This window comes from Gallus gallus, chromosome 2, assembly GCF_016699485.2.
Source record: "Gallus gallus isolate bGalGal1 chromosome 2, bGalGal1.mat.broiler.GRCg7b, whole genome shotgun sequence".
Lineage (NCBI taxonomy): Eukaryota > Metazoa > Chordata > Aves > Galliformes > Phasianidae > Gallus > Gallus gallus.
Genome location: NC_052533.1, coordinates 35,184,607 through 35,210,856, shown reverse-complemented (window position 1 = coordinate 35,210,856; position 26,250 = coordinate 35,184,607). Strand labels below are relative to the sequence as shown.

The window sequence follows — 26,250 nt, the reverse complement described above, 5'->3', positions numbered from 1 at the left end:
TGTCTGTTGCTTTTGGTAGGCTTTTTACCATGGCTGGAACCCCAGCATGACTTCAGATCAACCACAGTTGCCAGTGGTAACCTCGTGCATCTTTCCAACCATCTCTAACTGCCCTAACTGCTCCTGTCATTTCTAGCCTGAGTAAGAGTTTTATGTCAGGCTTTACAATGTAAAAAGAAACTGTGTCCCTTCTTGACAAGTAAATGATGAGATCTCTATCTGGTTTAAAACCATTCCCACTTGTCCTATCACTATCCACCCCCATAAAAAGTTGCACCCCCTCTTTTTTATATGCTCCCTTTGAATACTGGAAGGCCACGATGAGGTCTCCCCGGAGCCTTCTCTTCTCCAAGCTAAACAAGCCAAGTTCCCTCAACTTTCCTTCATATGAGAGGTGCTCCAGCCCTCTGATCATCTTAGTTGCCCCCCTTCTGGACCCATTCCAAGAGCTCCACATCTTCCTTGTGCTGGGGACCCCAGGCCTGGACTCAGTACTCCAGATGGGCCCTCACAAGTGCTGAGTAGAGGGGGACAATCACCTCCCTCTCCCTGCTGGCCACTCTTTTGATGCAGCCCAGAACACAGTTGGCCTTTTGGGCTGCAAGCGCACACTGCTGGCTCATGTCCAGCTTCTCATCCACCAGGACCCCCAAGTCCTTCTCAGCAGGGCTGTTCAGAAGGATTTCTTCTCCCAGTCTCTATAAATACCTGGGATTGCCGCAGTCCAAGTGCAACACCCTGCATTTGACCTTGCTGAACCTCACTAGGTTCTCATGGGCCCACTTCTCCAGCCTGTCCACGTCTCTCTGGATGGCTTCCCTTCCCTCCAGTGTGTTGACTGCACTGCTCAGCTTGGTGTCATCTGAAAACTTGCTGAAGGTGCACTTGATGCCATCACCTATGTCATTGATGAAGATGTTGAAGAGCACCGGTCCCAAGTCCAACCACTGAGGGTCCCAAGGGACACTTCTGCAGAACTTTGCAAAATTTTAATCATTTCTAGATCATCAGGAATTTAAGCATTTCCCAAAGGGTAATGATTTTAAATTAAGACAGGGGAGGTTTAGGTTAGATATTAAGAGGAAGTTTTTTACACAGCGGCTGGTGATGAACTGGAACAGGTTGCCCAAGGAGGCTGTGGATACCCCACTCCTGAAGGCATTCAAAGCCAGGCTGGATGTGGCTCTGGGTGGCCTGGTCTAGTGGTTGGAGATCCTGCACATAGCAGGGTGGTCGAAATTAGATGATCATTGTGGTCAGGCCATTCTATGATTCTATGATTCTGTTCTCAGTAGTAATTTACATACTCTAGGGATGTGATTTAATACAAACACATTCTTTAGATTACATTTCAGATCTTCACCTTTTTTGTTTTTAAAATCAAAATTAAATATAAAATATCACGATAGTGTGCAGTAATTTAACCAAGAAATTAATCTCACAGATAGAAGTCGGGAAAGCCATAGTTGTGGTTCCTTGCAACCACAGGTCATATTCAAGATTTTAGCCTGTATTTTCAAATCCATGAATATGACTACTCTGATAAGTATATGACTAGTCTGATTTATGTTTGGATTGCTTCATCCTCTGTGATCATCACATTTTGCATCAGTTATTCTCCAGATGTGAGAAAAGTTTCTCTCTCAGTGCAGAAACTTGTTAGTGCAGGAGACAGAACTTGGCTGGCAGCTGGTCCGCGTAGCTGGAAAGGAATTCATATCCGGTATGCACAAGGAGGACCACAGACTCATCACCTCCAGCACAACACACATCCCACCACATACAGCTCACCACATTCGCTACAGCAACGCCTCATAAGATAGCAATGCAAAACCAAAGCCAGCCAGAAAATGGATGGACAGGTAGAAGTCCAAGCATCTTTGCAAATATAAATGGCAGACTATAAACATAAGTTGTTTTATTCGCAAAGGATAATGCTTTAACAATCACATACCCAAACCATATTGCTATGTTGCTTAAACCGTTGTTTCAAAACGTTTGTCATACATGTACTTTGTCATCCAGGCAGTACTCAACAATGCCCACACATGGGCAAATACTAGGCCAACCAGAGGTGAAATATGTCACTGACACATTGAAGATGTCCCCACCCCTTTGTGCTCATTGATAGTGCCTATTTACATACTGATTGCTTCTGAGACTGAAAGTGGTGGGATCTGGACCTAAATTTGTACAGTTTGTTTTCTACTTCTCTTACACAGGTTTTAACTTGTGTCCTAATTCCTGGTTTCGTATTCTTTTTTTCACTAACTCGAGCATAACAGGAAAAAAAAAAACTACGAGTCAGTCAGTAAGAGTTTGTTCCTTTGTAACTAGGAGCTCAGATTTCAGACACGGGACCTGCTTTGGCTTTGGTCTAGCTTGAACCACATTAATGAAATTCATATTACCTCATAAATGATGTCATACAGCTGAAGGACATAAATGCCAATACGTGATGTATGGGTTGATATAGTCACAGATCCAAAAAAAGCACTTCAGGAAAAACTGAGTGATTATATCTTCAGTACCTCTGAGACACTTCAGCCTCCTTTATTCTCAGCAGCAACTGCATGTGTGCACACTTTTCAGAATCAAGCCCCTGTCACCCTGTTGCTGTGAGGCTATAAACAATCTAAGAAGTTTCCTTCTTTGGATATTGAAGGATTTGCAGGATATATTTGTGAACAAAACACCCAACATGTTTTCTGCCTTCAAGAAATGAACAAAGCAATGTGTAAGGATGTATAAATGACTTGTTTCTCATCAACTGTGTGACTCTGAGGCACCATCCATGCCTTCAGATGTTGGAAATTATTACTGATTAAGTCCACTACAATCAAGCCTACATGGAGTCAGAGCTGGAGGCTGAAAAACCATCAGCAAAATGGCAGTTTGCTGCTCACACTGGGCTGTGTTACCTTTGCCATATCATTTCCATCAATGTGTCTGAGGTAAGGACTCACTCAGTTCTTTATCACTCTAGCTCCCAATCTCAGTCTCACAAAGGGAGGTTTGTGAGGCCCAAAAGAGAGGAAAATTGTGATGAACTCAAGTCCCTCTACCTCTATGTGTTGAGGTGAATCTAAACAGAAAGCCTACCTTTGCTGTTGATACATAGCCTGGAGTTCGTACTTGAGGTAAGGCTTTACATAATGACCACATTTCATAGCTCCTACCCACACACCTCCACCTTCAGCCTTCCACACTTAAAGTTGCCCGTGAGGGTACTGCCCTTCGAGATCATCTTGGTCAAAATGCAGTGACATAAAACTTGTTTCTGCAATAAGCCTCGTTGCAGTTACTTCCCCAGTTCTTTATTTGAAAATAAATAAATAAATAAAGGGAATGCAGTATCTTTCTTAATGTTTTTTCCAAACCAGTGACATGTTACAGAGTAGATTTAGACAGCCGTTTTCTCACTTATACGCATAATTAGCCTTTTTAATGCAACCAAAGTTGCAAAGTGGCAGTGGAAACTCTATACTTGTGCAGAGAAAGTAAAACTGGTAAGACAAAAGCCAAAACAAATCCCCTATAAACACTAATATTCAAAATGCTATGAAACCATAATAAAAACAGAGCTATTTAAGGGAACAGGACATTAGTATGACTACATGCAGAAAGAAAACTAGCACATGCATATCAATAGAATGTTTAACCTCTCAGAAATCAGTAAAATCAACAGAGTGTCTGAAACTATCAGCCTAACCAAAAGTGTTGTCATTTCCAATGTGCAAATAGGCAGACTGTGATAAAGGAGTTGCTCCTCTGGCCCAAAATTTCTTGCCATACTCTATACATCAGGGTTGCTTTAGCAAAGTGAACCGATACAGTGGGAATAGGAATGCTTAATCTCAAAGGCAGCTGTATTTTTAAACATATTTTTTAGCACTTTGTGATGTATTTGCCCGTGTCAGGAGACTTAAATATTTAAACAGGGTGACAAAGTTCATTTCAACCTCAATGACAGTCAAACCCCCTGACATCCCCTTTTTGTAATGTGAGCAGAATTTTCTTCATAGAAATAGCCTACCTCAGAGGAGAAAGGAAAGCAAAAAAAACTTCTGTTCCAACTTTAAAGCCCAGGAAGTCTTTGCAATTTCAGTCTCACCCTTACCTACTTAATCACCCCACCCATTTCCTACATAAAACCATTTACATTTCTTACTAGTCTGTAAGTACATTCTCCATGGAAAATCAGCTGCCCAGCTCACTGCCTGTCACACAGGTGAGTGGAAGCTGGCAGCATTTCATGTCCCCCCAGGGACCAGGTGTTTTCAGGCTGCTCTCAGGCCTCCATCTTCCTGGGGCAGCCAAGGCTGCCTTTCCCTTTCCCAAGCACATGGAGGGGCGTGCCTGTCCTCAGGCAGACCTGGGGATGAGCAAGTGCCTTTAAAATGTGACAGAACAAGAAATGTGGATTTGTTGGATTTGTTTTCTCACCTGGCGTGGCCTCTGGGGTTTGGCGGATGCTGGGTCACCTGTGTTGTCTCATGGTCTGCAACTAGAATGGCAAGCAGTAGGGCCATGCCATCAATACGCACATCTGTACACTCCCTCACGCACCTCCACCTTACACTTGCCATCTACTCTCTCTCACCTTCCCAAGGAGACATGATAATCCAACCCCGTGCTGGCTTTTCTGCACCTATGCAGATCCACACACCTGTATGTCCCCTAATTTAAACTTCTTTCAGGCATTCTCCAGCCAAGGGTACTGCTCTGGGAGAATTAGTAGCCATCACACTGACAAACATTAACTGCAAGGGGAAATACCAGCTCAAGAATGGCATGGTTTAATCAAAAGGAGTTCAATCTGCTGGAAATGTTTGGCTTTTTTTAACTTATCAGCAGTTTAAGGGAATAAGACATTAATATGACTCAAGTAGTTGGTGTGTGGAGGGGCTGAGACAAAGAGAGGCACTGGGAGCTCCCTCCTTGCTGTACACTCCTCTGCAGCCAGGAAAGGAAACAGAAACAAAACTGTTCCTCACCTGAGTACTCAAAGAGAGTTCCTTGTGTGGAAAATCAGAAATCATGGAGAAATGGGAAAATCATGCTGCAAGCTCTGCCAGAGCATCACAATCCCTCATCCTGCCAGGCTAGCTTTTCCAGAAATGGGATGTGAAAGATGGTTTCCTGAACACTGACACAGTAATCCTCCAGACCTCATTTCTTCAAACGTGAGAATGACTAAAGCAACTGGTTGCTCACTGTTTTGACATCATTGCCCATCTTAACCACTTCTTCCTTCCTTCCCCCTTAGCACCTTCCTCCCACATTCAACCAAATTGGACATGTTAATCCACACAGTGGACAAGATTTTAATTACGTCTTGGGGGAACAGAAACGGGAACTGCCTCCCATCACACAGCCAGCCATGTCACTAGCCATGGGAGTGAGTGGGGAGAAGCTGCAGATAGGAAGGGAAACCATAAAGAAACTAGATCCCTTCTCCCTTCTCCTGCTGCTTGCTCTACACAGTAGTTAGTGTGGCTAAACTAGAACAAGAAGATCTTGTTGTTTCAACATATTACCCTAGAAACAAAGCAAGTCTGACATGTTCCACTTCTCCCATGTTCCATGTTAGCTAATGACTGTCTTTAGCCACTCCTCCATCGTGCCAGTGCAAATGTTTTTGATGCTGTTTGGTAAAGGAGTGACTGAAACAGTCCAGACTGAAGAAATACTTTAAACTCAAAGAATCAATGCCCACAAAACATTTGTATCCGCTGCAGTACCACATGGAGTTGCTGAAATAAGCAGAAGGAAGGTAAGGGAGCAAAAGAATCATAGAAATAGAGTCATAGTATCTTAGAATCTTTAAGGTTGGAAAAGACCTCTAAGATCATCTAGTCCAATCATTAACCTATCACCACCATGCCCACTAAACTATATCCCTTTGTGCCACATCTAGACATTTCTGGATTACCTCCAGAGACAGTGACTCCACCACTCCCCTAGGCAGCCTGTTTGAATGACTCACCACACTTTCAGAGAATAAATATTTCATAATATCCAAGCTGAACCTCCCCAGCACAACTTTAGGCTATTACTCCTCATCCTATCACTATTACCTGGGAGAAAAGGCTGACACCCTCCTCACTACAAACTTCTGTCAGGCAGTTGTAGAGAGCAAAACAGTCTCCTGTAAGCCTTCTCGTTTCCAGACAAAACAATCCCAGGTCCCTCAGCTGCTCCTAAGACTTGTGTTCTAGACCTTTCACCAGTTTCATTCCCCTTCTCTGAACACACTCCAGCACCTTTATGTCTTTCTTGTAGTGAGGGGCGCAAAACTGAACACAGTACTTGAGATGCAGCCTCATCGATGCTGAGTAGACTGGGACAATCACATTCCTAGTCCTGCTGACTACACTACTTCTGATATAAGCTAAGATGCCATTGGCTTCCTTGGCCATCTGGGCACATCACCAGCTCGTGTTCAGCTGGATGTTGACTAGCACATCCAGATCCTTTTTTGCTACACAGTTTTCAAGCCACTCTGCCTCAAGCCTGCAGCATTCCATTGGGTTGTTGTGATCAAAGTGCAGGACTCAGCACTTGGTATTGTTGAACCTCATACAAATTGGCCTCAGCCCCATCAACCCAGCCTGTCCAAGACCCTCTATAGAGCCTTTCTCACCTCAGGTCGATGAACACTTCCTCCCAGTTTGGAGTGATCTGCAAATTTACTGAGGGTGCACTCAATCTCCTTGTCCAAATCATCAATAAAAATATTTAACAGGACTGGCCCTGATACTTACCCCTTGGAAACACCACCAGTGACTGGCTGTCAGCTGGATTTAACTCAATTCACCACCACTCTGTGGGCCCAGCCCTCCAGCCAGCTTTTTATCCAGAAAAAAGTACACTTGTCTAAGCCACAAGACCTTGAGAGAATACTGTGGGAAAAAGTGTCAAAAGCTTTACTAAAGCCTAAGCAGACTACATCCACAGCCTTTCCCTCACCCACTAGTCAGGTCACATGGTCATAGAAGGAGATCGGGTTGGTCAAGCAGGACCTGCCTTTCACGAGCCCATACTGACTAGACCTGATCCCCTGGTTGTCCCACACATGTGTGTGATCTCACTCCTTTTGTTGTTAATGTATTGGTAAAAACACTTTTTGCTATCTTTTACAGCAGTGGTCAGATTAAGTTCTAGATGGACTTTCGCCTCTCTAATTTTTTCTCTGTATACCCTAGCAACATCCTTATACTCTTACCGAGTTGCCTGCCCCTTCTTACAAAAGTGATAAACTTTTTTTTTCCCAGAGTTTCCCACAAAAGTTCAGCCAGGCTAGTCTTCTTCCCTAATGGCTCATCTTATGGCACACGGTGACAGACTGCTCCTGTGCCTTTAGCATTTCCTTCTTGAGGAATGTCTAGCCTCTCAAGACCAAATTCCCCTTCAGGGTCTGTCTCTCATGAGACACAGCACTTCGCAGCCAGCTATCCCTTGATAATGTGTTGGCTTGTCTCCTCTCTGTGATATCATCAGTGCCACAGTAAATAGGAAGATGTTGCTATTATTCTTGTATGCAGTGCAGATATGGGTTTCAAATCCCTGTTATAGTGACTCCTAGGCAGTCCTGAACATTCCACAGAACCTCAGTCCTCCACCTGCCAAAACCAGTTTCTCTGTTCGAGGCAGAACATAGCCCAAATCCATGACACACTCTGACATAGTTAAGACAGAGTCCTTAAAAACACTGGGGCCAGAAATTCCCCTAGTGCCCTCAGGCAAGTGGCTCTGGGGAGAATTTCTGGCTCTGAGGGACGGTGGCCACCCAGGCCGGCACAGCAAGCTGGCACAGGGCAGCCACGTCAGCATGGCACAGTGCCTAGCTCATAAGCTCTTCCAAGAGAGTTTCCTCAATGCCCTGGGTCACGTCTTTCTCATGAAGATTTTACAGGGATGTCATAACTATACATCCTCCCATATGCACAGTAAAGAATTAGAGCTTTCCCAGCCCTGTGTAATTATTAACATGAGAGCAATTAGATAGACAGATCAAATAGCTTGTTATTAAAGCACCAATGAAGAACATTAAAAATGTCGCAACTGGTGTAAGAAATCTTGATTCCAGAACACTAAAAACCAGAAAAAAAAATACAGAGTGTTTAGTTTATACCATATCATTTATGTGTTATAGAATGTATTTTTCAAATGATATTTGTCCTATGCTGTGTGAAAAACTTGATTTATCGTGTTGGCCTCTAGGTAAAGTGGATGTGAAACCTAGTATGGCTGGATTTTGGCTGATTTCATGCTTTTATGATTAGATCTTAGAATATTATTTTAAGTTCAGCTAAAATATTAATTGGAGACTCTAATTTATAGCTGATTTTTTTTTCATCATCAAACTGATAAAGTAAGCTATAATGAGAATTTTTTGGATGATAGATGTCATTCTCCTGAGTAGTGCTATTAGCACTTGTCCAGTTTTGAGAATATATATTAAGGAAAAAAAAAGACACACATATGGCTTGGTGTAATTATGTAGCCCTTCAGATTGAAAGAACTATTTAAAAGAACACAGCTTCATAATGCTATGCTTATCTTCTTTTAATTTCTATTACTTTCTCCAAGTCTGTCAGCTTTACATATGAATTTACATTTTGTCAAATTAAGTTGATAACACCAATTTCAAAGAAATAAAGGCCAACATTCATAAAGTACAATAACAAGCCTACACATGCCTGAGTCTCTAAATGGGAAAGGGGATAAGAAAAAGGCCTTGGTTTGGTAGGCAAACAATTTTCAGTTTGCATTTCAGAAGGGATTATCATTAGGCTTGAGCAAACTCAATGCCTGTGAACATCTTACATTTTTCTTATGGTCCACAGATTTTGCAGAGCTAGCTTGACTCTGCAGACTTTGATGTAATTTAAACTTTTTATTTGTTTTTCAAGTAGGAATTAGAACTGTACTGTAATTTAGCAGGCAGGAGAAAACACACAACTATTTAATGTGCTGAACATTTCCTTGGACCACGTGTAAAAGGTAATGCTAGTATTCCTTTCAGAACCTCTTTCTGCATTATGTAATTCATTCCTCACATTACATTTATATCTCTTTTCCCATGCCACTTTCTTCTGTTCTACTTTCCTTATCATTCAATATTATTGTTTGTGATCTTCTAAAAAGAAAAGGACGCAAATAACATTTCAGGGTTTGAATATGCTTATGATGAGGTAGAGTGAGTTCACCATCTCTATTTTTTTGCGCACAACATTTTCTTAATAGTAAGGAATACTCTGACAGAATCTCCTTGATTAAAATGTTCAACAAACTGAGAGCCTGTGATAGATTACTTTATGGATTTACGTGGTACTGTCCCTTAAATAGTCACTGGGTCAAATTCTCGTGATTTTTGCTTTCTTTAACCCCAAATTATTTTATACTGTCTTCGTTTCCTTTTGGTGTACTTAAACACGTTCAGACTTACTTAATTACCCAGAATCATTTTGATTCAGTCTTTGACTGATGCGTGAGTTACATTCTCATGCCATTACATGAATCCTCCCCCTTTCATCCATTTTGCTATAAAAACTCTGATAATGGTATGGTGTGATTTACGAGATGTGGTATTGTTACATTAATGTGCTCCCAGTGAATAATTCAAATATTAACAAATTGTTACTCTGTTGTATGAATCAATTAGAATTTCTTTTTTTAGAGTAGAGCAACATTGCAAGCGCTGGTGGGTTTTGCAGTTCTTTTTATTTGTTTATTTTAAAGTGAAGACATACATGTACTACTTAAAAACAGTTACTTTCGCATTGAAAGTAACTGCAGCTCAAGTGTAAAGAGATTTTCACTTACTAAATGAAGCAAAAAAAAATGTAAATAACAATAAAAGATGTAGTAAATAAATGAAAACTCTTCCACTGTAGTATTCGCAGCCCTTAATCACAAGTGATCCAAAATTTGGATGAAACTATCTAAAACTGGCACAAACAATGTAAAACATCCAAAAATACAAATCTGCCAGAGTGTATATGTGCCACAGGTTGTAAATGTAAAACGAAAGCCCATTGAAAATGGCAAACATACCTTTGGTGCCAACTTTTCGGCAGATTTCTTTGTAGCTGTAACAGTTACTCCACAATTTTCCAGAAAGTTGTGATAGGCAAGGGAGGGAGAGTGTAGCAACTGTTTGAAGCTGCACACAGCAGCTGGGCTGGGTTCAAGCAAGTTCATTGATGATAATTCTTGAAATGACTTATTCTTGGTGGTGTACTTTGATTAACTCTTTGAAAAAAAAAAAAAAAGGCTACATTTAGATTTTATGAGGCAGAAACCAACAGTCATTCTGCAATAGAGTGGAAGTTTATAGTTTACTCAGCAAAAGCTTGCTTGCTGATGAATTTTAGAAATGTTGGTCACCTCAGTACTTGAGAATCTACTTTCCTGGATTCTCTTAGTTCTCCGGAATGAAAATTAATTACAAAGTTTAAAAGTTTGAATTTCACTTATTGTTCTCAATATTCCTAGAACCATGATATGAGCAAGGTCTCCCCTGAGCAATGAAGTAGTTATGAACTTAATGCAGTTTGTCCCTGACCCAGCAAGACACTTAGTTTCCCGTACATCGATGATTTCAAGGATAGGGTCTTTGTCTTGAGGAACTGGCACAAGTAATCCAAAGCTCTCTGATGCCAGGGAAAGGCCCTAACTGACCTGTACATGGCTCTGGGCAGCCTGGTCTAGTGGTTGGCAACCCTGCACATGTCAGGGAGGTTTAAACTAGATGATCATTATTGTCCTTTTCAACCCAGGCCATTCTATGATTCTATGACCTCAGTAAGCTGTGGATCAATATGCAGTTTCAGACAAGAATGGAAAGCTCTGGATCATTAATATAGCATGCTAAACTTGGTTAAAGGCACAATGTAAAATCACAAAAAGCATTTCTACATGTGTGTTAAGGAGCAAATTTCAACTATAGTTTCTGAAGAATTATAACCATTTGAAAAACACATCACATAGTCTTAATCTGAAAGTAATTACAAAGTTGTTCTCAATAGCATGTGTCAGAGAAGAGCTTGTTAATTTTATGAGGAGAAATTATGTAATCTTGGTAGCAGCTCAGTCTTACCTTGAGTAGGCTGCACCTATATTATCATCTTTGCCTCTTATCCTGGGCCTGCACTCATTTTTGTCTGTGTTCAGCTCTATTTCCCAAAGGTCTGCCCTGTGAACTGGGGAACAGAGGTCCCACACATGTTTTTTTTAGTCTTATGGGAATGTAAAAAGAGAATTTTCTTTCACGGTATGCTACATGCCCATATCCCTTGTTGCCAGTTGTCAGTAAATGAAAATAATTTAGTTCAAGGTACATTACCTTCTGTAGGAGAACATAAATCTGCTTGAGCCATTTATGTCACACTACATTGGAAATATCAGGCAGAGTATCTATATATGGTGTGTGTATATACTATAGCAATAGGAACTAGAAAAGCCCTAGCTGTTTTTGAGACGATGTTGCTAGCTTATGACAGTTATGGGAAAAGTCTCTGAATAATTTTCACAATGAACCACGTGTTGGCCAGCATTTCTCAGCATTGAAGTGGTCGGTAATAGAGTTGCAACACTGAATTACCAACATTCATTTCCTCTCACATGAGGCAAGAATAAAAACATATATATATGAGTAATAAAAATAGTGAGGAAATATTCACAGTTGAGTCTAACAATTATTTGATTCTAAATACAAGTGTAGTAGTGGTTTTACAAGAGAAAGCCCTTGTATTTTCCAAAATAAAAAATAAAAAATAAAAAATAAAATTATTTGTTAAGGTCTCCTTTTAAAGAGGCTGTAAAATTATGGACTCAGGAATACTTGCAGAAAGTTAAGACAATGCATGAATATTTGTGTATTTGTGAGGAGTTACTTAGTTTTCTAAATTAACCAACTCTCTCTCTTAAAAGTAATAAACTATCTGCATATTTATACATTATTTTTGTGGAGAAACAGAAAGACCATATTGTCTTCCTGCGCGCTACAAGAAGTTGCAAGTGTCATCAGTAAATGATAAAATTAAATTTATCCTGTGTTTTTTCATTTTCATTTAAAAGCCATCCTGCAGATTCTTTGAATGTCAATGTTTGCTTTTTCTTCTGCAGGAAATACATTTTGCGTTGTTACTTCGTGAAAATATCTTTCTGTCCTGTGCTTCTCATACATAAGTAGTGGTAATAGAAGGTTTTTTTCCATACCCAAAGTTTTTAAGTCATGCAATTTAAAAGAAGCAACCAACTGGAAAAACAAAACAAAACAAAACAAAAACAACAACAGCAACAACAACAAAAACAGTGTAACTTCCAGCTGTTTGTGCCCACTATGTGCAAAAAGAGTGAATCCATTAGTAAATATTTTCATCTGTTTCACAGATTTTTCTACAGTGCTCATCACTGGTTCCCTACATGTTGTTTGTTAAACCATTCTAATGTGTATTACTCTGAAATTTCTCCTCCAAATGTCTGTAAAGGGCAAATAGTAATTAAATCAGTACCTTTGAGTAGTGGAAACCCTGAGGCCACATCATAATAGTCTTGGTGACCAATACCTGACGACTCAGACTAAACTACGCTTTTCTGAGAATCTTGTTTCAAAACAACACAAAATCAAACGTTGTTCTTTCCTTCGTGTTTGTATGGAAAAAGTTATATAGAGAAAATGAGTTACAGAACGATGATGAGCTAGCTATCTTCTGCCTTCTGATTTGTTTCTAGTTAAAAGAGAAAAACTTTATCTGACCTTGTGGATGCGTGGGGAGCGCTCTGAGAAAGCACGTACCACTTGTGGTACAGCCTGCATCCTGTCTGCAGGAAGGTTAATGAAAGTAGAGCCCAGGCTCAGACTTGCCCTCGAGGTTAACCCAGCTGGCCTTCTTGTGAAAGGGCCACTTGTTTTGAAGCAGAGAGTTTTTGGTCTAAAGATAGTAGAGAGAGATGTCATTAAGTCATCATTAAATGATACAGAAAAGTCATCAGTGAAAAAACATTTCCTCCTTCCTATTCCCAACTTCATGATTTGCCTCCCCCAGCTAGATGTTGGGCTATGAGATAAGCCACCAGAATCCTGAAATGATCCATGTAAAAACTGTCCTTCCAACTGTCTTGCAGCTGAAGTATTACTCTTGCAGAGCTCTTGGAGACCAATTTTTATGCGTGTTTTATTTAAAATAAGTAAGACAAAAATGTTTGTCTTATCAGAAAAAAAAGTAGCGTTAAACATTACAAAGGTTCATTGTGCCTTATTCAATTCATAGATTTTTTTTCAGTCAAAAGGGACTAGACATTATGAAGATGATCTCAAGTTCATGGAGGAAAATGAATTGGATTTTGTGTGAGAAACAAAAATTGACCCCCTAAACTTACATCTATATTGGCAAGATACATAAAAATGTAAGTGTGGTTATTTCAAAAAGAGTGAGTGAACCTTAACAATAAGAAAACATAGAAGACAAAGTGTAAGTTTTTGAAAGACACGTTTATTCAACTTATATATTACTACTGCTTGCAAAAGCTATCTCTACTCAGTTTAAATAGATTTTTAAAAAACTGCTAAATAAGAGACATGAGAAAATGTTGATTGTATACATGTGAAGTGGGCATCAGGGAAATAAGATTACCTACTAACAAATGTCCATCTAAGTGCTTTGCAAGAATAACTGTGAAAGTCAGTTCTCAATGTCATGCAAAAAAAAATAGAATAGATGGAAGGTCAATGGTATTTTGGTTGCTAAAGTATTTGTACAACATTCACTGTATTGTAATTCTGTTACTTTCACAAAGTGCATATCATGCTGTTTAAACTAAAATACTTTTTCCAAGGGCTGTCTGCAGAAGATGAAGTGATCAGATATTGGCAGAATAAATCATTAAGTGTTTGCCCTTATCAGTGCCCCTGATAGAAAATGAAGTCTCAGAGGAGCTTTTAGCCCTTAACCTGAATGTTGCAACTTTCTGTTTTCATTCTCACCATTTCCTGGATTAGAGAGCTCAGTTTCAAAACACCTATTTTAAGAAATTTCATTTTGATTCCTGCAGAGAGGAAGATTTAGCATCATTTTTTCATCTGCTTCTTCATTTCACCTACCTTGCTTGGACAACTTTCTCTCCTGTGCTCTAGTTGAAGCAGCATTCCTCCTGCTCATTTCCAACCACCTCTTACTTTCAGCTGCAGCACTATCAGATGGTGGTGCAGCAGTAGCCTCACAATGTTTTAGAGCCTCTCTTCCCATGCGGTAAGTACTCAAGACTTCTCTGACTGCAGAAAACTGTTGGCGGGAAAAGCTTCATAATATCCTAGAGAGATTTTAAAAGAGAAAAAGACGGGGAAAAAAAAAAAAAAAAAAAGCCCAGATTTATTAAAGCCTTCAAGATTGCAGAAAATTTTATAAGCCTATCTGAGCTCAGAAGAAAAGAGAAATGCTGAGCAGCTTCTCTACGATGCAATACAATGACTAAGATACTTCACTGTTTAAGATTATGACTGTTCATCGTCTTCTGGAACAGAAATATAACTTTCAAAAACCTTAGTGTCATTTCAGAATTGCTGAGCTCTAATATAACTTTTTCTTTAGTGTGTCATTTTACTTACACATATTCATTAGGGTCTTGTTCTCAGCTGTAACTTTCAAGATCTAATTTAACACGAATAAAACAATATTTAAATTTAAAAAAAAAAATGAACCAAGATTAGAGTACTCCTATCTTCTGCAAACTCTTTGCCTCTGTGCCATGTAGTGTATTTCTTCTGCTTGTGTGATTACTTACATGGTTCTAAGTGGCAGATACCTTGGCAGTATTTCTTTCCCACATCCATACCTATGAAAAATCTTTACAAAATGCTAATATAATCTGAACCATTGAGAAGGAAACACCAAATAAAGGAACAAATTACACAGGGTCAATTTTTCTTTTGGTTTTCTGTTGTACTTCAGTTTTTTTCAAATGTTCCATTTTAACACCTGCTATTTTAATTTGTGTTCCAAGCATTTTGTGGCCATTATTACAGTTTGGAGAAAGACAAGAGGACAGTGAGAGGCTTGATGAAAGAGAAGATTTACAACACCTTTTTCCTCGTTAGTTACATCCATATAATTATAGCAAAGCACTGAGTGGGTACCACTTTGCTATGCACCTGAAGCAGTTTTTGCTTGACAGTGCACTGATAGTTTAGTAACACAGCTCCTACCGTGACTGACAGTTGGTTTTGGACTAAATCACATACATTTCAATAGGAGATGGTGGCTATTGGCTAGTTCAGCCAAAGTCTATTTGGCAGAGTATATGAACCATCATGAAGCTCTGCTCTATTTCACAGTTCCATGGGATGCTGCTGACTGCAACACAGGTTTCCCCTGAGTTTAGCTACAAAGAGTAGGCAAAGGCAGTGCTACAGAAAGGCAGAGAGCTGCTGAAAAAGTTGTCTTTAGCTCCAGTGAAGATTACATGTACGCATGGCAGTTGACCTGGCAGAACAGGGAGTTAAAACTATTTATACAGTTTCTAAAGTTCAGCTGTAGGAAAGTCGTTCCTAGTGTAAAAGCTCAAACATCAGCTCACTCAAGAGAGAATTATTTTGGAGCATCATTTCTATATTTAACCTCTTGGGAAGGCAAAATGAATAAATTAATACTGTTACTTCAACCCTTTCATCTGTTGTATTTAGTATTTTCCAAGAGACAGTTCAATGCCATCTGAATTTGTAAATTACTGAAATGGAAGGCATTAAGTCTGTTGATTGGAAAAGGAGCAAATACTGTATTTCTACTGAAGAAGCCAAACCTAAAGGTGATCCAAGAAATTGCGTTAATGTAGGCTTCAGCTCAGAATCACAGATGAGTCTAGCCATCAATCACCAGGGAGAGAAGAGAAAATAAAATAAGACAGTGAAGAGAGATTAGATGGAAACCTGAAGTAAGTCCTGTCATCTGATCTCCACCAGCAAAGCCCAGCATAGACGGGATCTTCTGCATAAGCTTTCCAAACCAAGTTTGTTTTCTTTCTGGGTGCACCAAGACTGCAAAATTATGCCTCTCCAATTACCTGCTCAGACCCAGGAGAGAAAGGAAATTTTTATACTGCCTATATAGGCATACTTTACTCCAAGCACCTAGACCAGTTGCAATTCAAAGTATTTCAGAGTGGAGCCCAGAATTCTAATACTTTGTTCAGAATTAAGTATCAAATAATTTTGGATTGTCCAGATATCAGCCAAAGGCTGACAGGTACATCACAAGCACAGGAGAACTTTTTCCTTCTGAAGCAGAAACTGCAAGCCAGGCAGGAGATACAAGTGTATCTCAAATGGTGCTAAACTCCTTCATTCAGACAACTGATATGAGAGCCTAACTTCTCTGTATAGCCCACAGGAAGAAAGAGGCATCTTAATTGGTTTGTTTGGGGTGGTGAACTTAAGACAATGTGATTGATTACAGCCCACAGAGTATCTCCAAAGACAGGCAGCCTTGCCTGCTCACCCTTGTTAGATGCATTCTCACCCGTGTTAGTGATCTGTCACCCCTGCCATCAAGGCCAAGACAGATTGAGTCTACTTTTGGGAAATGGTGCAGTCCTTTTCCCTTTGCTATCACTCGTTCTTCCCAAGTCATTATCATCATTTGCTAAAAGCATCAGTAGTGTCAGTCACTGACTGAAGTAGGCCAGTGACAACTTGATCTCTCTTAACTGTTCTACTTGGCCTCTCTCTGACAGCCTGAAGAATTCACACAGGGAGGAGGAGAGATTTGTGCAGAGAGGTGGAGAACTTCCCACTCTCGGAAAAACTCTATGGTGTTAAAAAAGGGACATCTGCCATACATGGTATCTGCTTAGTTTGGTTTGAATGAAGCAGAATCAGAGCTTGCGATGTGGCTCTCTATCCTCCAGAAGAGTGTCCTAATAACCTCTAGGTTATTGGCTTCTCCAGAGTTACCTTAGAACACTTGTTTCATCCTGATATAAAGAGGGAAATTTCTGTATTTTTGGCAGGAGAGTAAAACCACCCAGCTACAGTCTCAAGGCATGCACCTTCTCTCCATGGGAGGTGAGCAATCAGGCTCCATGCTGTTCCCTCGGGTACTGGCCCAGCTCCATGGGCTGATAAGAAAGGATAATAGGTCTGTGGCCCCACCTCCTTCACTTGCCTTTTTGACATCCTGCTCCCTAAATATGAGTGACAACAAAGCTGAATGCAGGAGCTCTCAGGCTGCCTAGGACACCCACCAGGCAGCCTGTCAGGTCCTGCATGGATGCCAGGGTTTGACTGGGAGGAGAACCTCACAGTACAAACAACCTTGGAGACTCAAAAGCACTCACTTTCATTTCCAGCCACCAGCAGCATCACCCTGGGTTACCTGAACTATGCCAGGGTCCAAAATTTTCTGTCTATCCTGCTGTCCCTCTCCTGTCCAACATGTCTCCTATGGGTACCTGCCAAACATCCCCTGTTGGAGGGGCAGGAAGGATGAGGAAATTAGATGGATGTTAAGAAGACTCACGCAAAGCAGAAAGATAATAACTACTCCAGCCAGCACTGGCAGTCGCTGTGCAAACTTCCCCACACAGCAGTGCCAACACAGCTCACTCCTGACTGTGACACACCTGCTTGCTGAGAGCTGTGCATCCCTGTGCCAGGGCTGCCCACTGCACTGTGCCTGCAATTGCACTGCTCCCTGCTCCCAAACAATACATGTGGTGGAGGGGAAGCAAATATCTTTCTCTTCACTTTTAAGTGCAAACATCCAAACTCAGACCCGTATCTCCAAATAACCCACGCTTCTGCATCTTTGCTGTGTGTATACCTGCTATATACCAAAGCAGGAAGACACAATTTTCTGTGCGTAGAATCCTCTATGTGATTTACAAAACATCACAGAGCTCATTTTAGGAGAATTCATTGCTGGAAAATGGTTTTCAGTGAATGTTTTATTAATCAACACATGTCAAATCATATCTGCCGAAAAAAAAAGTACTAAAATAAACCCAAAGAAAAATAATAGAACAATTATTGCTTGAAGATTCTGATTGCCTATAAATTACAACTCTATTCAGCTCCATGACAATTTATGTTTTCAGTTATGAAACCATTCTTGTTATTAACTTTCAGTCTAGTTTACTGGGGGAAGTAGGAATACACCACACAGGCAAATTATTTTAAACCATGTCCTGAAAACCTAGGGTAAAAGTTTATCACCATTGTTTAAAATACAGGGTAAGTTTTAAATGGGGCTTTATTTAAAAAGATAGGGGCTGGTCAGAACAAGGCCACTCAGCGTGACCACAGCCCGAGATGCAAAGCGTCACTGTGCTTGGTATATTCATAAAGTGTTTACTCTCATTACAGTTTTCAATTTGTCAGTTTTACTGGCATGTAACCACAGAGCACAGACTGCTATTGCTGGTTAACCTTGTTATTGAAGACAAGTTACGAGTCCTGACAAGAGTTTGATAACTGAGCCTACTTATTTTAAGCCATACATGAGGAAAGGGTAGGAGGTTCAAAGTAAGTTATGCTTTCCTGTGTGAGTCCTCATACGATCACTCAAAGTTACTGTAAATATAAAAGCAGAAGTGTCTGATTGCCATTTTGTCATTATGACATGAGACAAGAAGGTAATAAAAAACACACACACATAAAAAAAGCAAACCAGAATCAAACATGAGGTTGAACTTAGAAAAATTTTAAGCCCCTGAGCCTCAATCCTCTAGAGTAAATGTATGAAATTAACTACCTGTATGTGTGTTTGCAGGATGAAAGACTCATTAACTTGCAAATAATCTTTCCTGGAATCTATATCCTGAAAAAAATAAAAAAAATAAAAAAAAATAAAGGCCAAACAAGAAAAGAGTGGAAATTGTTATTTTATATGGAAAAAATATCTTTTTTCCCCTCCTCCCCCTTCCTCTCCCTTTTCTCTACCTTCTTCTCCTTCTCTTAACATATTTACCGCCCATTCACATATCTCAGACCCTTGTTATATCCTCCTGTATACTTTGATTATAAACTTATTGGATCAAAATAGTTTTTTCTTGTTAATTTAAAAAATGCTTGCAAAAAATTATCATTCTGGCCTCATCCTTGACAGATCACTGCTGAAATGTAAATATTATCTTACTATATGACCAAATGCTCCACAACAGTTCAATAATAAATAAATATTGAGGATAATAAATATTGATATATTTATATTGATATATTTATATTGATTGAAATATTGATATAATAAATAAATCAATATTGAGGAAAAAAAAGAAATGAAATGTTGTGGCAGGCCCTGGATTCTGCTTCACAAATCATGGTAAAATGGATAGCATTCTAATAGCTTCCCAAAAAGAGACACCTAAACAAAGTGGCTTAGATATTCAGAATCACTGGCCATGTTCTGTTTTTTTTTTTTTGTTTTTTTTTTTGAAATGAGAATAGTAGATACGTAGCCCTACAATTAGAGGATTCTTTTCCTATTTACAGTTTGTAATCTAAATTGGAAGGTCACTAAAGACTGCCAAAAATGAAAAGTAAAACTAAAAGGAATAAAAAACACGAGAAAAGGTTAAAAAAAAAGAAAAATGTCATCCATCTTTAACAAGCATCTGCCAGTGGCTATCTGCATATCAATTCTGATTGTTGTCCTGCTGTAGAGAGAAGTGGTGCTGCCCTGTGTATACCTTTGGTTTGAGCAGAACTTTCTTATCATTAAGATCCATTAGTGTTCATTAGTGTCACTACAAGAAGAGCAGCTGAGCAGTGGACATATGGAAGGCAGGGAGGGGAGAGGCAGGATTCTGTTCCCAAATAGCATCTGAAGTGGTTTGGAAATCTTGGGGTTCTTTGGCAGTGTAGGAGCATTCTGCCTCTATAAAGTGCAATATCTTCCACATTGCTTTACATCAATGGAGGTCCATGTTACCAAACATCTTGAAAGAACAGAAAGGTTTAGCATCTGAACTCAGAAGACCTGCCCTAAAAGAGGTAAATATCTTTTCTCATTCATCTGTTAATGTTCCTTCAAATTAGCTGTAGAGAAAAGATAGCTACTGGCTTCTCTTTCACCCTTCTCCACCCTCTCATTTAAGCACAGAAAAGACTGACTGTAAATTGGTAACTTCTGATCAAATATTATCAAATTATATTATCAAATGTATTATCAAATGTCTAGTTTTACCTCACAGGAGCAGATACTGCAAACTGAACACACTGCAAAAAGTCACAACAATTTTAATGAACTACTTCCAATGTGACTATACTTCTGAGAATGTATAATTCTTTCAAATGTGTTTACAAGTGAAATATGTTTTCAAGATTCATTATAACACATTTTTTCTTCCTAAAAAATAAAGTTTATTATGCTTTAATTATTCTTAAGTATTTGAAAGCCATTTATTTTTTCTTCTGAATTCTGTTTTGACTAAAGGACTGTAATAATAATAATAATAATAATAATAATAAGCAAAAGTGTCAATTTCTGGCTTTGTTGTGAACATTATATGGATTTTTGGCATTAGGATACTTCAGAGTAGAGACTTCCTACATAACTCTGAAGAAGTTAAAGGTAGAACATCTATTCTTCTAATAAATTATTTAGAAAAACTTCCGCTTTAAAGTACAAGCTCTCTGATGCCAAATTTGTCACCTTGGTAAATTTTTATAGATGAGTCACATACCTCTAAAGAAAAGTCTTGGATTAGGAATCTGACTGAGGCACTGCTAGCAATAAACATATTCATGTTTCACATGCTGACCTTGTATCTGCTACCATTATGGAAAAATCAAATGCTTTTCTATATTACATTCAATTTCTGTCCTATATTTCAAGCCACTTCTAAACTGCTTCTTGAGACTCATGCTGATGTGTAAACAGAACGTTTCTTTATGAATCATACAGAGATGTCAGCACCTTTGGTCTTGGGTAAAGTTAACAGATGTGATAAACCTAAATCTTAAGGGACTTTTTGGGTCTGTGAGAGTGAAATGGCACATTTGAATCGATTCTGTATATACATAGTGCATAAAGGAGACTTATTTTTGTACTCTGCTACACTCAGAAGGTATCAGAAGGTGAAATATCAAGAGTAATAAGGAATCAAGGGGTTACAGCCATTCAGGCAAAAGAAATGTGCTTCATTATACATGAGAGGCCATGCCAGGGTTAATCCCATTTTTAGCTCCATGGTTGTCTTCACACAGCGATGTTACATATCCTGTGTAACTGTCATTGGGCCAGTAGATTTACATGGCAACATGCTGTTTTGGAAAAACACTGCCGTTTAATTAAGGTTTGGGATTTTTTTTTTTACAAATGAAGTGATGAACAGAACTTAAGAACTGGTATGATTAGCATGAAACCCAACGCCACATGATTCTTGCCCATCTATTTCACTCCAATCATACCCTCTCTGAAAATGCAGGCTGTCTCTGTCCAGGATCAAAACTAGATTCAGATTAAGATTGTTGAAAATTTCTCTGAAAGAAAAAAGTAATAAAGTATTCATTGCAATCATAAAATCATAGAAATAGAATCTTAGAATGGGTTGGAAAGGACCTTAAAGGTCATTTAGTCACAGTCCCCCTGCCATAGATAGAAATATCTCCCACTAAACCAGGTTGCCCAAAGCCCCATCCACCTGGACTTAAATATCTCCAGGGATGGGGCACCCACAGCTTCTCTACGCAACCTGTTTCTCTACGCAGAGCCTCACCACTTTCATAGTGAATAATTTCTTCACTGTATCTAATCTAAACCTAGTCTCTTTCAGTTTAAAGTCATTACTCCTTGTCACATGACTACATGCCCTTGTAAAAAGTTCCTCATATTGTTCTTCAGGAGGCCAAGATCTTTCCATATACACAAGTCTCAATGCCCTTGATGAAATTGGAGAACCAGAGACCAGAGACGTCAGGCTGATGGCTTTGTATATCTCTGCAAATGAATGTTGGAGATATGTATCCAACAAAAATTGCATTCAGATGATGAGGCATTCAGAGAAATGTACAGAGTATGTTGGAAGACTCTTTTCCCTCAGTCATGCTAGGTAAAAACACAATAGCTAATACATTGCAGGTCTGTACAGTATCCAGACTTTTCAAGTCTCAGAATGACTTGCATTCCTTACTTACAGCACAACAAAAACAAACTTTAAAATTAAGAAAATCATCAGCCCCATTTGTTCAGATTTTATATTTGGAAAGACGTGTTGGAGAAACCTTAAAGTTAAGGAGAAACTACACAAAAGAAATTATGTATTAATAATTAAAATTGTTATTGCTACAGCCTCACTGGTTGATGGACCAAGGGAAGGCTCCTTATTAAAGTGACTGGCAACTACAGAAAAGGGTTTGAGTGGGTGTTAGTACAAACGTGTTATATAATAAAAAGTGAGTTATACTCCTATTACCATGTGACCTGCTAGCATGACTTTAAACCACTACTTTTGCCTAAAATGACTGTTTAATTTGTACACAGATTGCTCTGAAAGTAATTCTTCCTATTTTTTTCCACAGAAACTACAACAGATACAAAGAGCACAATAACATTGTTTTAGAGAGCAAATTCTCAGCTACAAAATGCTGTTCCTCAACATAGTCACTATGCTATGCATTTTTGACAGCAATGAACAAGAGTGCACTTGTAAAAACGTGCACCGCCATCTGGAGCATGGTTTGTCCTTCATGTCACTGCTGCTGCTGCTGAAACATACCACCCACCCCTCACTGAGCTGACATCTACCGTCTGATCTCCATAAAATTTCAGCAAGCACTGATGAATGTCAATGGCTGCCATTTTTTTCTTCATGGAGGAATTCAGTTCCACACCTTTGCTTCATATGCTCTTCCATGTCAGTCGCCATTTTGTCAAACTGCCTCTCTGTTGCCGTCTATCACACGGCAACAGCTTGTAATGGGATATTGGTGGAAAAGCTCATCCTCTACTTCCACACCACCAGCATCCACCTCTGATGTTGTGGGCTGACATAATAACATAGGAGGCATTACTTCCAGAGCAGTCCTTGTAGTTGTAGCATTGCTCATTTTCCTAATGTTAATGATCAGGACTGAAGCAAGGAAAAATATGAAAAACATAAACTAAATACAATTCAGTAGGTAATACCTCCACAGTTTCTGGACAGACTGTCCAATTTAATGCAGAGTCACTAACTGTAACATTCTCTTATGGTATTTGAAAGTGTAAAAGGATTACCCTTAGCAATATCACAGTTAAGAAGGTGTGCAGAAACAAGCTGATTACCAAAATCAGCACAAATATTTTATTTTCAAGTCTGGAAATAGTTGAAAGCAATTGGAACAAGTTCCTGGTGCCAAAAAATAGGAATAATATCACTCTGGCATGGGGTTCATCAGCCAACTCTCAAATTTGAGCCCAAATATTACTGAAAATTTGGAAATAAATAAGCAAACAAACAAACAAATAAATACATAAATAAAATTCAGTAACTTTTTTTTTTTTTTTTTTAATCAAACACTTCTGCAGTTCCTGTTTGTTTCCAGATCACAAAGATGTATCCGAACAGGAAAGGAAAGGTCTGGCAGCCATGCTCAGCAAGATGGAACAACAAGAAGTGCCAGAAGACTCACAAAAACAAACACCCCTCCCAACCCTGTTCGGTTTTGTGTTTCCCCAGAAAGCAAGGAAAGTGTTCAAATATTGAGAAGCTTCTCCCTACAGAATTTGAGAAGGTCTTCTCAATATTAATTATTAGAATATTATTTATTCCTTCTCTGCATGTGTCATCTTGAACTCACTGAGATCAGGGTCATACTGAGGGAAACTTCCTGTCCATGTTTTCTGGAGCAGCTGTGGAGAGGTGGAAGAGTCTCTGGTGGCAGCAGACAAGCCGTTGTTGCCTACACTGGCTATGCGGCTGCAGGGGTAAGTGGTGTTCCTAGGAGGTTGCAGAGACTTCTCCACCACCCTGTTTCAGAGATTTACCTCCTGACTGTGCTCAGCCAGACAAGGAGGAGGGATGAGGCAGCACAAGGGCGATTTGCATGGGATTTTGCCAGCGGCCCTGTTAGTGGTCTGGTTCAGAGCACAGCATGCGTTCCATGGGTTGAGTCGAAGGGAAAGCAGGCCAGCAACTGGTGCTGGTGGAAACATGGAGCCACAAAGACCAGCCAGGATGGCCAGGTAGCTGCTTGTCACTCTTGTCTGCAAAGAGGAGAGATGGAGAAGTGTCCTGAGCACTGTCGGGGTGAGATCTGAGAGAGGAGCAGGGGCTGAGGCTCTGGAGGAAGCGAGAGGCACAGGTGTCCGCAGCCAGAGTGCCGGAGGGAGGGTCACCTCGCCAGCGTGGGCCCAGATGGCACTTGCACATGTCTCAGTCCTTGCTGGAGCCGTGTCCACTGAGGCAGCACCTAAGGTCACTGCAAGGCTTGGCAGGGACCATCCAGAGCTCCCTCTCCCCTGCAGTCACTTGGATTTGGAAGGGCGGTGGGTCTGCAAATGGCAAACTGCTTTTCTCTGCTCCGGGGAGGGTCGCCTGGTGACCTTGTAGAGAACAGTTCTTACCAGCAACTTCCTCAAATGGACAACATGACTCCTGCAGTTAAAAATAGAAAGCAAAGCAGAACACAGCTCTTCTCTTCCATGTGTACCCAAACTACAGGCCTAGGTTCAATCAGTCCTTGCCTAGGAGGCTACCTTGGCTTTGCTTGGCATGAGGTATGAACCCAGAGCAGCCATTGAACTTGGGACCTGCACTAGGAGGTGGAAGTTCTTGCCAGTCAGGCCCTGTGTACCAGGAACGGAAATGGCTCTGGTGCTTGATAGAGGTCCCTGGCATGTGGATAAGATGGCTGGTTGACCTGCTTTGGTGCTCTCAGCAGAACTAGTGTTCTTTACCTCGTGTTTGAGCATTATGTTCCTCCCTGTTACCTCTTCCAGCTGAGCAGGTTGCCACATACTCTAAGTGTGTGCACTGAGTGGGCAGGACCAAGAGCGCTGGACCATGAGTGGGACTGACTGTTAGGACTTTGCCAAAGTCACCACCATGATGGTGGGAATGGGGCCAAGTCCCAAGGCACAGAGTAACTCAGAGTGCTCCAGGGGCCACACTGACACACTGAGACCTTCCAGACATGTGTAAGAGAACCTCTGTCATAAGAATAGCACAGGGGTCAGAGGAGATGCTCCTGAGTGAGTTACTCACACTTAAGGGAACCTGGAGGGACATGAAGTGGTAAGATTTTCAAACTCCCAACCAGTATCACAAATTCCAGGAATTTTCTGACTGGTATTGACTTGTTTTAATAAAAAGCAAGTTACAAGAGCATGTAAATAGGACCCAAATATAATCAATATAGTTGCAACTATACATCATTCAGCTTGACACAAGGGGGAGGGTAGGGTGCATTGTGCATATCAGTAAAGTACTTAAAGTATTAATATAACAGGAGGGGTACCATCTCAGCTAATAAAACACTCTCCTTTCTTGTTCTTGTGTTTAATTTGCTATTGAGGCACATGCCAAAGATCTAGCACTTCACCTTATTTAAGGAGTTATGACCCAGCACTATACTGATGCTGCTATATTCCAAAGATTGGGCATAGCTGTTAAGTACAGCTTCTCAAAAGATCCAGAGGGGGAATACCAAAAACCTGTTTGGTAAACAGTGTACCTGCACTGAGTAGAGGTAAAAGCTCAATTTGAAATATTTGAAAGTAACTTTTAAATCAAAAGAAAAGGTGTGAATTCTTATTACATTAAGTTCCACAAAAACCGTTTACTGCTGCTATTACCATGTACTTTCCTGGGATAAATGTGTGGTTTACAACATCTACATTACAATGTAAAACTTTTAGAATTCACACTTTATGCTATAATGCATGCACAGACACATTTTCTCCTCGATCTTCTGGATATGGTTTCTTAAGGCTTGTCTACATGGGGGAAGATAAGCAGCGCAGCAATTCTGGGATAACTACTCTGTGATAGCTCCCTGTGGACACTTCATTGCAATTAAAAAAAAAAAAAAAAAAAAAAAAGGCTATATTTGGGAATGATTACTCTGCATTGTGAGTGGAACAATTATTCTAGAATAAAAATCAGCCTAATTCCTTGATAAAGTGTATACAATCCATACAAGAGTTTTTGTCTCTTTGGTTAGGCTTGTTGCTTTTTTTTAACCACAGAATATGAATACTATACTAGAATAGCTAGGCTGATGGGCCTTTCCTTGACATAGCGTTTTCCTTTCTTAGTAATGGGATT

The 26,250-nt window shown here is 39.9% G+C and overlaps 1 long non-coding RNA gene across 1 annotated transcript in view; it reads right to left on the bottom strand.

Annotated features, from left to right (window-relative positions):
* Nucleotides 1-12,564, bottom strand: part of LOC121109639 — a 34,427-nt gene extending 21,863 nt beyond the window's left edge. The window contains exons 1-2 of the long non-coding RNA XR_006937169.1: nt 12,525-12,564; nt 10,063-10,260 (exon numbers count right to left, since the gene is read on the bottom strand). This is a non-coding gene — a long non-coding RNA (uncharacterized LOC121109639). The remainder of the gene's footprint in view (nt 1-10,062; nt 10,261-12,524) is intronic.
* Nucleotides 12,565-26,250: the final 13,686 nt, after the last annotated feature.